The 15,096-nt window shown below is 40.5% G+C and overlaps 1 protein-coding gene across 1 annotated transcript in view; it reads right to left on the bottom strand.

The window, feature by feature from the left end:
- LOC124615530 (transmembrane protein 209) overlaps positions 1–15,096 on the bottom strand; it is a 153,738-nt gene that overhangs the window by 30,414 nt on the left and 108,228 nt on the right. The window lies entirely within an intron of this gene.

The raw sequence follows: 15,096 nt of genomic DNA, 5'->3' as shown, positions 1-15,096 counted from the left end.
TCCCCTCAGCATCACCCGACTTAATTTGACTACATTCCATTATCCTCGTTTTGCTTTTGTTGATGTTCATCTTATATCCTCCTTTCAAGACACTGTCCATTCCGTTCAACTGCTCTTCCAAGTCCTTTGCTGTCTCTGACAGAATTACAATGTCATCGGCGAACCTCAAAAATTTTACTTCTTCTCCATGAATTTTAATACCTACTCCAAATTTTTCTTTTGTTTCCTTTACTGCTTGCTCAATATACAGATTGAATAACATCGGGGAGAGGCTACAACCCTGTCTCACTCCTTTCGCAACCACTGCTTCCCTTTCATGCCCCTCGACTCTTATAACTGCCATCTGGTTTCTGTACAAATTGTAAATAGCCTTTCGCTCCCTGTATTTTACCCCTGCCACCTTCAGAATTTGAAAGAGAGTATTCCAGTCAACATTGTCAAAAGCTTTCTCTAAGTCTACAAATGCTAGAAATGTAGGTTTGCCTTTTCTCAATCTTTCTTCCAAGATAAGTCGTAAGGTCAGTATTACCTCACGTGTTCCAACATTTCTACGGAATCCAAACTGATCTTCCCCGAGGTCGGCTTCTACCAGTTTTTCCATTTGTCTGTAAAGAATCCACGTTAGTATTTTGCAACTGTGACTTATTAAACTGATAGTTCGGTAATTTTCACATCTGTCAACACCTGCTTTCTTTGGGATTGGAATTATTACGTTCTTCTTGAAGTCTGAGGGTATTTCGCCTGTCTCATACATCTTACTCACCAGATGGTAGAGTTTTGTCATGACTGGCTCTCCCGAGGCCATCAGTAGTTCTAATGGAATGTTGTCTACTCCCGGGGCCTTGTTTTGACTCAGGTCGTTCAGTCTGTCAAACTCTTCACGCAGTATCTTATCTCCCATTTCGTCTTCATCTACATCCTCTTCCATTTCCATAATATTGTCCTCAAGTACATCGCCCTTGTATAAACCCTCTATATACTCCTTCCACCTTTCTGCCTCCCCTTCTTTGCTTAGAACTGGGTTGCCATCTGAGCTCTTGATAATCATACAAGTGGTTCTCTTCTCTCCAAAGGTCTCTTTAATTTTCCTGTAGGCAGTATCTATCTTACCCCTAGTGAGACAAGCCTCTATATCCTTACATTTGTCCTCTAGCCATCCCTGCTTAGCCATTTTGCACTTCCTGTCGATTTCATTTTTGAGACGTTTGCATTCCTTTTTGCCTGCTTCATTTACTGCATTTTTATATTTTCTCCTTTCATCAATTAAATTCAATATTTCTTCTGTTACCCAAGGATTTCTATTAGCCCTCGTCTTTTTACCTACTTGATCGTCTGCTGCCTTCCCCACTTCATCCCTCAGAGCTACCCATTCTTCTTCTACTGTATTTCTTTCCCCCAGTCCTGTCAATTGTTCCCTTATGCTCTCCCTCAAACTCTCTACAACCTCCGGTTCTTTCAGTTTATCCAGGTCCCATCTCCTTAAATTCCCACCTTTTTGCAGTTTCTTCAGTTTCAATCTGCAGTTCATAACCAATAGATTGTGGTCAGAATCCACATCTGCCCCAGGAAATGTCTTACAATTTAAAACCTGGTTCCTAAATCTCTGTCTTACCATTATATAATCCATCTGAAACCTGTCAGTATCTCCAGGCTTCTTCCATGTATACAGCCTCCTTTCATGATTCTTGAACCAAGTGTTAGCTATGATTAAGTTATGCTCTGTGCAAAATTCTACAAGGCGGCTTCCTCTTTCATTTCTTCCCCCCAATCCATATTCACCTACTATGTTTCCTTCTCTCCCTTTTCCTACTGACGAATTCCAGTCACCCATGACTATTAAATTTTCGTCTCCCTTCACTACCTGAATAATTTCTTTTATCTCGTCATACATTTCATCTATTTCTTCATCATCTGCAGAGCTAGTTGGCATATAAACTTGTACTACTGTAGTAGGCATGGGCTTTGTGTCTATTTTGGCCACAATAATGCGTTCACTATGCTGTTTGTAGTAGCTAACCCGCACTCCTATTTTTTTATTCATTATTAAACCCACTCCTGCATTACCCCTATTTGATTTTGTATTTATAACCCTGTAATCACCTGACCAAAAGTCTTGTTCCTCCTGCCACCGAACTTCACTAATTCCCACTATATCTAACTTTAACCTATCCATCTCCCTTTTTAAATTTTCTAACCTACCTGCCCGATTAAGTGATCTGACATTCCACGCTCCGATCCGTAGAACACCAGTTTTCTTTCTCCTGATAACGACGTCCTCTTGAGTAGTCCCCGCCCGGAGATCCGAATGGGGTACTATTTTACCTCCGGAATATTTTACCCAAGAGGACGCCATCATCATTTAATCATACAGTAGAGCTGCATGTCCTCGGGAAAAATTACGGCTGTAGTTTCCCCTTGCTTTCAGCTGTTTGCAGTACCAGCACAGCAAGGCCGTTTTGGTTAATGTTACAAGGCCAGATCAGTCAATCATCCAGACTGTTGCCCCTGCAACTACTGAAAAGGCTGCTGCCCCTCTTCAGGAACCACATGTTTGTCTGGCCTCTCAACAGATACCCCTCCGTTGTGGTTGCACCTACGGTACGGCCATCTGTATCGCTGAGGCACGCAAGCCTCCCCACCAGCGGCAAGGTCCATGGTTCATGGGGGGATGACTTATATTACAATTAAATAATGCACACGACATGAGCTGTAATTGCAACTGCCAGGAAAAATTTCCATGCTGTTTCAGTGTGTACTTGTGGCAGAGTTTTTGTTTTTTTCATTTTGTGCCTGTTACAGAGTCATAAGATCCCAATTTACTATTGTTTGAAATATGTGTTAACACTGTAATTAGATGTCTACACAGCAATATTAACTGAATAATTATTGTTGACTTTTTCATTTGTAGAATTGTAGTCTGAAATGGAAGTGAAACTCAAGCCTATTAGCTCTACATAATATGTGAAGAAACATCCTGTTACCCACCTGATACTGCAGTTTTAAATTCACTGTCTATCCATTTTGAGTGTTGGAATTTGTATTAACATGCTGATGCAGACTTCAACTTGGTAACAGTTTCCAATTTCACTGAGGCTGAGTCGATTATTCACAGATAACTGCATTAATTGGAGATTTCATGATGCAAAGTCGATGTTTCAAAGCCTCCCAGAAATACTTATTCACATTAAAACCAAGATTCTGAGCATGGTATTCTCTAACTGAAATCTTTTCAGTAAGTACTTATACAACTGTATACTATGAAATATGGCCGAGTACCCCTCCATACTAATAGATAAGATATTATGGCCCCCTCCCCCTTACCCCCACAATCAACCAATGACCTATACTTCCTACTGGAAGTTTCAAGTAGGATCGCACAGGCACTTTCTTTGATGACTCAGGAGTCCAATGGGAGGACCCACGGTGCTCCCACAGGTAAAGCAAGTGTATATTACCTCAAAGACTGATTCATCAGAGGCACTTGTATACATCTACAGATACAACCATACTCTGCAAGCCACTAGAGGCACATGGCAGAGGGTATGACCCACTGTACCAGTTATTAGTCTCTCTTTCTGTTCCATTCATGCATGGAACATTTGAAGAATAACTGATCGAATGCCTCTGTGCATGCAGTAATTATTGTAACCTTATCCTCATGATCCCTATGTGAGCAATACATAGGGGATTGTAGTATATTCCTACAGTAATCATTTAAAGCGGTTCTTGAAACTTTGTTAGTAGTCTACCACCTGCTTTACCCATGACTAAATCCATCAGATCATCCTGTTTCATATTCCTACAAAGTGTTACACCCAAGTAACTGTAAGAGTTGGCCAATTCCAACAGTGACTCACTGATATCATAGTCTTAACATACTAGGTTTTTTCGTTTTGTGAATTGCAAAAATTTAGATTTCTGAACATTTACAGTAAGTTGTCCATCTCTGCATTGCTTTGAAATCTTATCAAGATCTGAATGAATATTTATGCAGCTTCTTTCAGAAAGTACTTCATTACAGATAAATGTATCACCTGTAAAAATCCTGATACTATTAATATCGTCTGCAAGGTCATTAATATATTTAATACACAACATGAACATCAAGGGTAACAACACACTTACTTGGGGCACACCTAAAGTTACGTCTAAATCTGACGAACACTCTACATCCAAGATAACATGCTGTGTCCCTCTACCAAAACGTCCTCCATCCAATCACAAATTTCACTTGATACTCCATATGCTTGTACTTTTGACAGTAAGTGTAAGTGCGATATTGAGCCAAGTGATTTTCGGAAATCAAGAAATACAGCGTCTACCTGATTGCCTTGATCCAAAGCTTTCAGTATGCCATGTGAGGAAAGTGTGAGTTGGGTTTCACATGATTGAGGTTTTCGAAAGCCTTGCTGGTTGGCATTTAGAAGGTCATTCTGTTCAAGATTCCACAGTATGTTTGAGCTCAGAATATGTTCTAAGATTCTACAACAAATTTATGTCATGGATATTGGACAGTAGTTTTTTTGGATCACTTGTACTACCCTTCTTGTAGACGGGTGCACCTATGCCTTTTTCCAAGAATTGAGCATGCTTATTTGTTCGACGGCTTTACAACAGATTAAAGTTAGAAGAGGGGCTAACTCGCGTCAAATTCAGTACAGAGTCTGACAGATATTCCATTGGGCCCTGGAGCTTTGTTCAATTTTAACGATATCAGCTGTTTCTCAACACCACTGACACTAATACTTATTTCATTCATCTTTTCAGTGGTTCGAGGATTAAACTGAGCCCATTCTCCTGGGTTTTCCTCTGAAAAGAAACATTTGAAAACTGAGTTAAGCATTTCTTCTTTTGCTTTGCTACCCTCAATTTCAGCTCCTGTCTCATTTGCTAGGGAATGAACACTAACTTTGGTGCCATTGACAGGCTTTATATACAATCAGAATTTCTTTGGGTTCTGTGGAAGATTACTTAACAATACTCTGCTATGGTAGTCACCAAAGACATCATGCATTGCTCTCTTGACAGCTGAATGCATTTCATTCAACAGCTCTCTATCTGTAGCCCTATGTTTTGTTTTACACCTATTATGCAGTAATCTTTATTTCTTTAGAAGTTTCTTTACAGTGACTCTATACCACAGAGATTCCCTCCCATTTTGAACTCTTCTACTGTGTACAGACCTAACCAGTGCATGGTCAACTATTCTTTTAAACTTGAGTCATAATTCCTCTACATGCTCCTGCCCTGTGCTGAAAGTTTCCTCACTGAAATGTAACACTACTGATTTTTGATCTAGTTTGGAGAAAATGGAAATGAAGTCCCATGCTACTTGACAGAGCATAGGGGAACCATTCGGGAGACCAGCAACACCGTACTAGGCAAGGTCTTAATGGAGGTGGTTTGCAATTGCCTTCCTCCGACTGTAATGGGGATGAATGATGATGATGATGATTATGATGATGATGATGATGACGATGACGACGACGACGACGACGACACAACACCCAGTCATCTCGGGGAAGGTGAAAATCCCTGACCCCGGCGGGAATCAAACTCATGACCCCGTGCTCAGGAAGCGAGAACACTACCGCAAGACCACGAGTGGCGGACTTTATCTAGTTTACTGAACATACATATCTTTCTGCTTGCTATAGTTGTGCTTTGAACTTTAGTAATCATATTTCCCACAACCGCATCATGGTCACTTATGGCAGTTTAGATGTGGATATCCTCAAAGAGGTCAGATATATTTGTTGGATCCAATATATTTTCATCGTAAGTGGGGGTTCCTAACTATCTGTTGGTAGATTTCAGAGAAGGCATTTAGTAAAGTTTCACAGGATGTCTTATCATGCCCACCATCACTAACAAAACTGTAATTTTCCCAATTAATTGTTGGATCATTTAAGTCTCCACCAATGAGTTCAGTATGGCTGGAGAATTTAAATACAAGTGAACTGAGGTTTTCTCTGAAGTTTTCGGTTACACTAGGAGAGGAGTCTGATGGGTGTCAGAAGGATCCAATTATTTTATGCCCACCCCTGATGCTGAGTCTTGCCCAATCAATCTCACATGCAGCTTCAATTTCTACCTCCGTGGATTTGTTTCTTGTCTACTGCGATAAATACACCACCTCCATTTCCCATTTGCCTAGCCTTTCGATACACACACAAATTTTCCCCAAAAATATCACTGCTATCAATTTCAGGTTTCAACCAGCTTTCTGCGCCTAATAGTATGTGAGTTTCACTGCTTTTCATGAGCACTTCAAACTTTGGCACTTTGTTGCAGTTTACTATTAGGATTTTAATACTCTCACCTGTGAGAGGCATTTCTTTAATCTTACACTGATATTTATGGGTTTCCTACATATATAGTTATCTGGATTGGATGGAGAGTTGCCTAATATAAAAAAAACCTTGTGCACCCCGCACACAGTAAGTTAGCTGAGTAGCAGCCTCTGATTTGTAGTGCACACCTGACCCATTTAGGGGGATCCTACACTTCTCAACCCTACTGTGCAAGTCAAAAAGTCACAGAACTTTTGGAGTGTATAGTTCAGTCCTTCAACTCAACTCAGAGCTAAAGAGCCATGATCAGTTCTGGGGCAAAGGTTCAAATTGTGAGCTTCATTAAAACTCCATGCGAAATGCTGGTCTTCTCAACTTTCTCTGCCAGTCACTGGAATAACCCAAGAATGACCTCGGAGCCCAGATGACAGGCATCATTTGTTCCAACGTGTGCCACAATCTGCATCCTGTTCCCTCAATGGCTGCTCTTCAACATGTTAACATGTTGAGTGAGTGCCCCCCCCCCCCCCCCCAACATACAACCTGAGTGCACCTGGTGTCCTTTCTTGTCCCTTGTTGCCATTTCCCTAAGGGGCACCATCATTCGCTGTATATTTCAACTGCTGACAATAGACCCCTGCTCTTTTGTGTTTGCCTCGTCTCTTCCTGACTCCGGACAACACCCTGAGTTCTCCCTGGCCCTGTCCACCCTTTATAGAACGCCTAGATCTACAATTGACACACCATTCACAATCAGGTGGATGAGTAATGACAGATCTTGTACTTTCTGCAGAGGAGACAGGATCCACAGTAGGGGATAGTATTAGAGGTACCTCTGGTACAGATATCATGGGTACATGGCTTTTGGGAGCTTTTGCAGTGCACCGATTCACAGCAACTGCCAAATGCTTAACAGTGGTCAGGGTAATTTCCACTTGCTTATGAAGGTCTATCAACTCATCCCATGTTTGAGAACAGCATTCAGAGTGGGGTTGCAGTTTGGCTGGTGCAATGTATTACAAGGCAAGGAACAATGAACAAATAACTTTAAATTAAACCTGCTGATTATCTTTTACTCTGTTTAGCTAAAAAGTAGCTAATTTCCATTAAGAATTGAAGCAAATACACTACATGAGATTTTCATTAAGGCAACACAAAAACCTGTCGTAAAAATTACTAGTTTCCTAAAATGTTTTGTTATTTATTATACTTGTTAGCAAACTGGAAAACAGAGTTAATTTATGATAAATGCAAGTGATTTATTGGGCTATCCCTCTTCAAGGGAAAACTAGATTTAACACAATATGTTAGTCAGAAAATCTGTTACAGTAACTAAATAACAAATGCTGATTTGCTACAAATTGCTGGAAGGTTATACAAAGATAATGGTAGCTTCCGAAAATTCTCAGAAATGCAGATTTATTTGTGTTCATATACAATGAAGTTCAAGGCTGACGTGTTCTTTGGTAGAACTGTGAATCACCAACAATGATTTGCTATGAAATTAATTATGTATCCAAAACACTTGTATGATAACTTATGAAAATGTATCAAAAACACTTGTATGATAACTTATGAAAACATAGTTTCATAAGAGTCCGAAAATTCTCAAGATAACCGATCTCTCATTTTGTTGTACAATGAAATAAGACAACGATTGTATTTAATGAGGCTAGGCCTACTGTTCTCAAAATTTTTAAAAGAGCTCTATTAAGTTTAAGCCTACAATGAACAATTATAGTATGAGTTTATAACAGCACTTTCAAATGTCTGAAATTTCAAAATATATCAGAATACAAACATATATTGATACAATCAATGAAATGTTATGCAGGGATGCCACAAACAGTAAAATATGCAAATCTAGAGCTTTAAATTGGCACACAATCTTGTACACGCGGTCTCAGAAAAAGGAAGATTTCTAAGCTGGCTTTTATATATAAATAAATGTGCATATTGCACGGATTTCTCTCTTAACTGATTCTGTGCATGATTGTACACTGGCATGCCCAAGAAGGACACTGCAGCATGAATTTCTCTCAATCAAAATCAATAAAATGTGCACCACCAACAAAGTATGTGTTTTGATTGTTGCAACATAAAGAACAGATGGGATGCTAATTTCACAGAAAAGTTGTTAAGCCAGGTGCCGTCGTGGAACTTGTTGCCTTTATTGGCGAGTTTCCTCCACCTACTGTGGTCTTCGGTGAGTTCATCCCATTTTTTTTTCAGTTAATATTAAATGTGTTCATGCCATGGTTGATAAATCTCTGAAGTCCAATGCAGGTCTTCCAGGGGGTCTATAAGTGTCCTATTCACCAAGTGACATTCCTTGAGAGTGGTGGTGATACTTGGTAGCTTCACAGCATTCAAGGACAATCTCATTTGTCACATGGTCCCTCCACGTTATATCTAGAATGTTTCATAAGCACCAAGGAAATTATGTTGTTGGCAAATGATGTCCAGGTCTCAACACTGTACAAGAAGGTGCTCAGTACGCATGCTTGATAGACAAGCATTTTCGCGGTCACAGTGAGGTGTTCGCTGTTCCAAACTCTGGTGTGGAGCTTCCTAGAAGTGTTCGCCGCTTTGCCAGTTATTGCATTTATTTAGTCAGCCAGAGAAAGATCTTCTGACACTAACAAGTTGAGATAGCATAATTTATCGACTACATTCAACGAAGAGCCATCTAATCTTATGGCAGGCATATGTGTATCCTTGTGCCACAATCATATTCTCCTTTAATTTCACTGATGTAGAGAAGAGCTTGAATGCAGCAGCAAATTTGTCCACAAGCCGTTGAAGACCGTCTTGAGTATATGCTATGAATGCTGCACCATCAGTGAATAAAAGGTTGCTTACAAACAAGTCCTGACAATGAAACTTCCTGTCAGATTAAAACTGTGTGTCAGACCGAGATTCAAACTCGGGACTTTTGCCTTTCGCGGGCAAGTGCTCTACCACTTGCCCGCGAAAGGCAAAGGCCCCCGAAGTTCGAGTCTCGGTCTGGCATACAGTTTTAATCTGCCAGGAAGTTTCACATCAGCGCACACTCCGCTGCAGACTGAAAACCTCATTCAAGTCCTGACAATAGCACTTGTATCTGAGTAACAAGGAGTTGTAATTTCCCATCAGCCCTAGAGTGTAGATGGATGACCAGGTTTGTTTTTCCGAAAGTAACTTTGAGAAGTAATGAGAAGAATATATCAAACAGAGCAGTGCCAGTAATCCTGCCAATTAGACTCCAAACCTTGATAATCAGACTCCATCCAAAATCAATACTGAACCCTGCCTGACTCATTTTATTCCTCCATCTGATGGTGAACCACCTCCACTACCCCAAAATCATTCACCATTAGTTTTCCAGAATTTCCTAACCTCGAACATTACCTCACCATACAACCTCATACCGCCAGAAACAACAGCAATCCTCCATCCACAAATTGATCATAACCATATAATCCTACCTGCTGACAAAGGCTCCAGATGAACTGCGTGGTTACCCAGCAGACTGATTTTGCCAGCTGTCAGATACACTGCCTACAAGCCCTGCCACAGTAGCTCTATTCCAAAAAGGCACCAGAATCTCTATCCCTCCTCAAATCTCAGAACCTCTCCACTGAATACCTCCCTCCTCACTAGCACCACTCTTGCTCTCCTACCTTCTGCATGCTTCCTAATTCTCAAAACCAACAAGCCAGAAAGCCCCATTGTGGCTGGTTCCTGTTCCCTCACGGAGAGAATCTCTGCCCTTATAGACCATCATCTTCAGCCTATTACCCACAACCTACCCTCCTACATAAAAGGCACTGCTATTTCCTCTACCAACTTTCCATAGTTCCTCCTTGTTTATTACCAGTGCCTTGCTCACCTCTGACAATGCTAAATCCCTCAAGAGGCCTGGCCACAAGCACAACACGAATCTGCTCAGCACTCTGGTTTCCCTTGCCACTTTGCTACTGGAGCATGTGTGAGAGTGAGACGGAGGTGTGAGAGTGAGACAGTTACATGCCGAAGACTGCATGGCACTCTTTGGCACGTGTGTTGCAACACAGTGCAACTACTTCTAAGAGGCGAACATGGCAGCCTGCTTTTATAAGCAGGATTTTGTCATGCGAGTTTATTTTCAACTTTTTACATTTCTGCCAAAGCAGTAGTTTTGATAACTTGATTAAATAAGGACATTAGATAGAGCTAATACAGTGAGCAGAGCTACAAAAAGCTTTACATACAGGCATTTAACATTTAAGTTGTGATGTTTTTAAAATTATACACATTATGATTTCAGTCTATGTAATACACGGACTTCAAGAAGAATACAATAATTCCAATCCCAAAGAAAACAGGCGCTGACAGGTGTGAAAATTACTGAACTATCAGCTTAAAGTCACAGCTGCAAAACACTGACACGAATTCTTTACAGACGAACGGAAAAACTGGTCAAAGCTGACTCTGGGGAAGATCAGTTCGAATTCCTTAGAAATGTTGGAACATTTGAAGCAATAGTTATCCTACGACTTATCTTAGAAGATAGAATAAGGAAAGTCAAACCTACGTTTCTAGCATTTGTAGACTTGGAGAAAGCTTTTGACAATGTTGACTGGGATACTCTCTTTCAAATTCTGAAGGTGGCAGGGGTCAAATACAGGGAGCGAAATGCTATTTACAATTTGTACAGAAACCAGATGGCAGTTATAAGAGTCGAGGGGCATGAACGGGGAGCAGTGGTTGGGAAGGGAGTGAGACAGGGTTGTAGCCTATCCCCGATGTTATTCAATCCGTACATTGAGCAAGCAGTAAAGGAAATTAAAGAAAAATTGTGAGTAGGAATTAAAATCCACGGAGAAGAAATAAAAACTTTTGAGGTTTGTCAATGACATTGTAATTCTGTCGTGGACAGCAAAGGGCCTGGAAGAGCAGTTGAACGGAATGGGCAGTGACTTGAAAGGAGGATATAAGATGAACAACAACAAAAGCAAAATGAGGATAATGGAATTTAGTCTAATTAAATCAGGTGATGCTGAGGGAATTAGATTAGAAAATGAGACAAAGTAGCACATGAGTTTTGCTATTAGGAGAGCAAAATAACTGATGATGTTCGAAGTACAGGGGATATAAGATGCAGACTGGCAACGGCAAGAAAAGCATTTCTGAACAAGAGAAATTTGTTAACATCAAGTACAGATTTAAGTGTCAGGAAGTCTTTTCTAAAAGTACTGTATGAGTGTAGCCGTTATGGATGTGAAACACAGATGTTAAATAGTTTAGACAAACATAGAATAGAAGCTTTTGAATGTGGTGCTACAGAAGAATGCTGAAGATTATGTGGGTAGATCATATAACTAATGAGGAGGTACTGAACCGAATTTGGGAGAAGAGGAATTTGTAGCACAACTTGACTTGAAGAAAGGATCAGTTAGTAGGACATGTTTTGAATCATCAAGGGGTCACCAATTTAGTATTGGAAGGCAGTGTGGAGGGTAAAAATCGTGGAGGGAGGCCAAGAGATGAATACACTATGCAGATTCATAAGGATGTATGGTGCAGTAGTTACTTGGAGATGAATAAGCTTGCACAGGATAGAGTAGCACAAGAGAGCCACTTCAAATTAGTCTCTGGACTGAAGACCACAACAACAACAACAATACACTGAGGTGACAAAGTCGTGGTTGTCTGTATGCATTTACACAGATGGTGTAAGTATCATGCACACAGGGTACAAAAGTGCAGTGTATTGTCGTAGCTGTCATTTGTAATCAGTTGAGCCACATGAAATGGCTTCCAATGTGATTATGGCCACACAACAGGAATTAACACATATTGATGCGGAATGGTATTTAGAGCTACATGAACTGGACATTCCATTTTGGAAATCATTAGGGAATTCAGTATTCTGCGATCCACAGTGTTACGCATGTGCCAAGAATATCAAATTTCAGGCATTACCTCTTGGTACAGACGATGCATTTACTGACAGCCTTTAAGTAACAACTGAGAGCAATGGTGTTTGCGCTGAGTTGTCAGTGCTAACAGACAAGCAACTTTACGTGAAGTAACACCAGAAATTAATGTGGACCATACAATGAACACATCCATTAGGACAGTGCATTGAAATTTGGCATTAATGGCCTGTGGCAGCACATGACCAAGATGAGTGTCTTTGCCAACAGCGCGATGTTGCCTGCTGCAACTCTCCTGAGCTCATGACAACATCAGTTGGAACCTAGATGTATGGAAAACTGTGGTCTAGGCAGCTGAGTTCCGATTTCAGTTGGTAAGAGCTTCCACTTCCAAGGTCTAGGGGTAGCATCTTTGATTAGTAACCAAAATGCCATCGGTCCCAGGTTCAAACCTGCCACCGCTTAAATTTTGATTAACAACCAACATTGGTGACTGAAGACTTACGGCATAAGATGTCACCTTCCTTCTGCCAAAAGCCTTGTTAAAGAGGGCAGAGGAGCGTACAGGGCACACTCTTATCCTTGTCAGGGGAAACTGCTCCTAAAGGTGGATGAATCAGCAATGATCAAGAGCATGAAGATGCAGAAGGCAATGGAAACCACTGCTAAAGGCACACAACATGTATCCACAGGACAAGGGGCCTGCAACTGTAACTGAAAAAGTTGTCATGATCATCTCTCCATCAGCAAAAGATTCGGATCTCCAAAGGGGGGGGGGGGGGGGGGGGGGCGTGCCAACAGGGAGGTAATCATAAGAAAAAGAAGAAAAAGATTCAATAATCAACGAGTCGGAGCAATGAATGTCAGAAGCTTGAACATGTTAAGGAAGCTAGAAAATCTGAAAAGGGAAATGCAAAGGCTCAAGCTAGATATAGTAGGGGTCAGTGAAGTGAAATGGAAAGACGACAAGGATTTCAGGTCAGATGAGTGTAGGGCGATATCAACAGCAGCAGAAAACGATGGGTAATACAGTACATAAAGGGAGATGAAAATCTGATAGCCATGGGGGACTGGAATGCAGTTGAAGGGGAGGGAATAGAAGAAAAGGGGGACAAGGAATGAGTGAGGAGAAAGACTAATTGAGTTCTGTAATAAATTTCAGCTAGTAATAACGACTCTGTTGAAAAATCACAAGAAGAGTTATACCTGGAAATGGCCAGTCAATATGGGAATATTTCAGTTAGATTACATCACGGTCAGACAGACTTCAAAATCAGATACTGGATTGTAAACCTTACCCAGGAGCAGATATAAACTCAGATCACAATTCAGTAGTGATGAAGAGTAGGCTGAAGTTCAAGAGATTAGTCAGGAAGAATCAGTAAGCAAATAAATGGGATACAGATGTACTAAGGAATTATGAGGTACACTTTAAGTTCTCTAAGGCTATAGATACTGCAATAAGAAATAGCTCAGCAGGCAGCACAGTTGGAAAGAAAAACATTGGTACAAAGAAGGTAACTTTGAAGAAACCATGGGTAACATAAGAAACACTTCAGTTAATCGATGAAAGAAGGAAGTAAAAAAATGTTCAGGGAAATTCAGTAATACAGAAATACAAATTGCTGAGGAATGAAATAAATAGGAAATGCAAGGAAGCAAAGATGAAATGGCTGCATGAAAAATGTGAAGAAATTGAAAAAGAAATGATTGTTGGAAGGACTGACTCAGCATGTAGGAAGGTAAAAAACAACCTTCGATGAAATTAGAAGCAAGAGTGGTAACATTAAGAGTGCAATGAGATTTCTGCCATTGTTAAATGCAGAGGAGATAGCGGATAGGTGGAAAGAGTACATTGAAGGCCTCTATGAGAGAGAATATTAGTCTGATGTGATAGAAGAAGAAAAAGGAGTCAATTTCAAATGGCTCTGAGCACTATGGGACTTAGCTTCTGAGGTCATCAGTCCCCTAGATCTTAAAACTACTTAAACCTAACCAACCTAAGGACATCACACACATCCATGCCCGAGGCAGGAATCGAACCTGCAACCATAGCAGTCGCGTGGTTCCAGACTGTAGCGCCTAGAACCGCTCAGCCACTCCGGCCGGTCAAGGAGTCAATTTAGAAGAGATAAGGGATTCAGTATTAGAATCAGAATTTAGGAGATCTTTGGAGGACTTAAGATCAAATAAAGCAGAAGGGGTAGATAATATTCCATCAGACTTTCTGAAATCAGAAAGCAAAAGAAAAATCAAGACACGTTCATAGGATTTGTCTACCTGGAGAAGTCATTCAAGAATGTATGGTGCAAGATGTTCGAAATTCTGAGAAAAATTGGGGTAGGCTATAGGGAGAGGAGGGTAATGTACAACATGTACAAGAGTCAAGAGGGAATAATAACAATGAATGACCAAGGATGAAGTGTTTGGATTAAAGACGGAGAAAGACAGGGATGTAATCTTTCACTGTTTAATCTATATATATAAGAAACAATGCTAGAAATAAAAGGAAGATTCAGGAGTGGAATTACTATTCAATGTGAAAGGATATCTATGACACAATTCACTGATGATATTGCTATCCTCTGTGAAGAATTACATGACCTGCTGAAAGGAATGAGCAGTATAATGAGTACAGAATATGGATTGAGAGTAAATTGAAGAAAGATGAAAGTAATGAGAAGTAGCAGAAATGAGAACAGCAAGAAACTTAACATCAGGATTGATGGTCATGTATTATGATGAAGTACATAAAGTTAAGAACTTCTACCACCTAGGCAGCAAAATAACTAATGGTGGATGGAACAAGGACATCAAAAGCAGACTGATACTGGCAGAAAGGACATTCCTGGCCATGACAGGGGTACAGAAATCAATAACTGTACTGCTTTCTACATGAGTAT

This window comes from Schistocerca americana, chromosome 5 (genome assembly GCF_021461395.2).
Source record: "Schistocerca americana isolate TAMUIC-IGC-003095 chromosome 5, iqSchAmer2.1, whole genome shotgun sequence".
Taxonomy (NCBI): domain Eukaryota; kingdom Metazoa; phylum Arthropoda; class Insecta; order Orthoptera; family Acrididae; genus Schistocerca; species Schistocerca americana.
This window is presented reverse-complemented; position numbering and strand designations above follow the sequence as displayed.